This window comes from Pithys albifrons, chromosome 1 (assembly GCF_047495875.1).
Source record: "Pithys albifrons albifrons isolate INPA30051 chromosome 1, PitAlb_v1, whole genome shotgun sequence".
Lineage (NCBI taxonomy): Eukaryota > Metazoa > Chordata > Aves > Passeriformes > Thamnophilidae > Pithys > Pithys albifrons.
Window position 1 is genome coordinate 76,892,424 of NC_092458.1, and position 3,057 is coordinate 76,895,480.

Consider the following 3,057-nt stretch of genomic DNA (forward strand, 5'->3'; position numbering starts at 1 on the left):
GTCAGTAAATGATAAATAGGCACTTCTATGGCACATCAGCCCCACCTAAAGCTTTACATCTAGCCTGTATATGAGATTTCCATGTTAAATCTCTATTTAACATAACAAAAAAATAGGCTGTGATGATGAGATTTATGGGAGGTCCCACAGAAGAATGGGATGAACAGAAAATAAGGAAAACAAGACTCCAGAGTAAAGAAGAAAGTGTAAAACAAAAAAGAAATCAAAGACATGTAAAGGAGCTACTGAGGGGTAAAGACGCCAAGCAAAGCTCAGAGGTGCAACTGCACAGAGGTGGAAAGTATCTGTTCTAAGAGTGCTGTGGCTCCAGCACACATTTGAGAAAAAGAAATCCAGATCTGCTGAAGTCTGAGAAAATCACAAATCCAAAGAGTCTTGGCAAGGAACGTTTCTTATTATCAGGAAATATTTAGCCAATCGAGAAGGATATAACCTGGAAGGTTTTGCCTTCCAAGTTCTCAGAGAATAAAAAAATTCTCAAGGGAAAGGGCATTGTAATGTATACAAATATGCACCCATTCAATTATATTTTATATTTGAATTTATAACGACCACCACAGTTACTGCACTTCAATTACACTTTACGTGTGGGTTTTTTCTTGTTCTCTCCATACATACACATATGTAAAAACATACATATTTATTAAAAGATTAAGCTGCTACTGTCACAGAAGTAGAATTCAACAAAACAAAAAGATACTGAATTTGGTAATAGCATTTCCCATGTTTTTACAGTACTGCATATAAAAAGAAAGTCTACAAATTCTGAGCAGGTTTAGGGGGAGATTACTGCTGATAGCAGTAAAGAACTGATAGCTCAACCTCAAGACTTTTTTTTAGATTAAAAATAAATAATAAAGATTATAATATAATCCTGACAGCAGATTTTTACACCCAAATCCAAAGGACATGTAAGTTTGATAAAGAACAGTCCAATGTCTTAAAATGTGAACCAAACCTTCTACTGAGGTGTACTGCAGACTCCACTGCTGCAATCAATACTCCAAAGAGCCCTATTTTTCTTAGACAAGAAACATACATAATCTGACATTTGAGGAAGCCAGGTGAATAAATCAATAGCTCAGCAAAAATGCACTTAATCATATCTATTCTGGAAAGATGCAGATTGGAAAATCCTGTATGGCCCACTCGTTGCTTTCTGCTTAAGGCTTAGGAATGAATTTGTGTTTCCTAAATGGCAGCATCCTGTTGCTGAGCATCGCTGGAGTGATCAGCAGCAACCATGTGCCTGCCAGCGTTAGAGAGATCTGCTGCTCAACCTTAAGTTCAGGTGTGATTTGTTGGAGTATTTTAGCATACATACATAACCTAATAGCCAACAAATTACGTACTTTATAAATTTAGCAGCTTTACTGGAATATGTGGCAGAGATTCACACGTTCACTTTAATCTTAAATCTACTTGGCTGCATTTTCTTACATAGAGTCAGCCCAAGAAGGAATTTCATATATACACATAATTTATCTTTCCTTAATGGTTTTAAGCGGTGATCATTATTGGACATTTCTCATGGTGCTGCAAGTGATCATTAAACATACATAATAGCTCTACTAAATGAGGAGATAGCTCCAGTGCCAACACTTTCTGTGTTCAAAGGTGCATTTGTGCACGGAATGGCTGCTACACTTAAAGGTGTTCCTTTACTTGACATTACTTCATAGAGCCCTTTGAGATAACCACAGTGTGAGAGATGTTTTAGAAAAACACAATTTTATTTCTTCTCTGCTTTAGCCCTAAGCAGTTTGGCATCAGCAACAGCAGTTCTTTATGACTTCAAAGTCAGATTCTAACCTCAAATTGGCAGTGCACCTTGAGATTAAAAGTCTGCCCAGCTGTAAGAAATGGATGTTTTCAGCAGAAAGAAGAATAGGAGGTAACAACACGACAGACTAATATCACTCAATTAGAAGCTATATTAAGGTTACACTAAGATGCTGGTCATGAACACTGTCACAGGAAACACTTTAAGAAAGGATGAAACCACTAAGCTTGGAAAGAGTTTTGTTGCTGTTATTAACCTGGAAGAAGGGTGAGATTCCTCCCATATGACCTTTTCAGTGAAAACCTATGTGTCAGGCACTCTACAACCATGAAGCCCAAGTAATGTCTTTTATTTTCAAAAAGAAGAAAATGCAAATACATGTCTGAGATCTTCTATTTTCAACCAGTTTTCTACCAGTTACAGCTACTGTCGTTTGAGGAACACAGTGAGACGTTTCTCCTAAGAAAGCAGAGCTTCTCTGTGGTGGAGTCAGCCTAAACCATGGGAACTGGGAAGCAGCTCCAGGTGTTTGGGGGTCTTGCTGGTGCAGAGGTAACAGCAATTCAGATAGCATTCGACTGTGCTCCTCAGCACTGGCAGTTCTCTCCTCAGCCAGTCCCTGCTCCTGGAGGACACAGAGCCTGCGTTCCATTTTATTTTAGGCCCATTATTGTAGAGTTTGATCAACTCAACAGGCACTCCATCTCGCTGGTATGCTGCAAGAAGACAAGCTTTCTTCGTGATTTCACCCTATTTTGGCATTCTCCTTTTTAGCCTCTCCAGCGCCTCCTGCGCGCTGCCCCACACACCCTGCGGGACGAGAGCCCTGAGGGGTCCGGGTGCGACTCCCGCCCCTCGGAGTCCCCCGAAGGTCCCGCCGGGTGCGACTCCCGCCCCTCGGAGCCACCCGAGGGTCCCTCCGGGTGCGACTCCCGCCCCTCGGAGCCTCCCGGGGGTCCCTCCGGGTGCGACTCTCGCCCCTCGGGTCCCTCCAGGAGGGGCCGTGTGTGACTCCCGTCCCTCGGAGCCTCCCGGGGGTCCCTCCGTGTGTGACTCCCGTCACTCAGAGCCCCCCGAGAGGCCCTCCGGGTGCGACTCCCGCCCCTCGGAGCCTGCCGGGGGTCTCTCCGGAGGGTCGGGGGCGCGGCACAGCCCCGCGGGTCTCTCGGCGAGCGGCAGAGGGCGCGCCGCGTTCCGCAGAGCGGAGTCGGGAGGAGCCTCCGGCGCGGCCGAGGAGGGACGGAGGGAGGGAA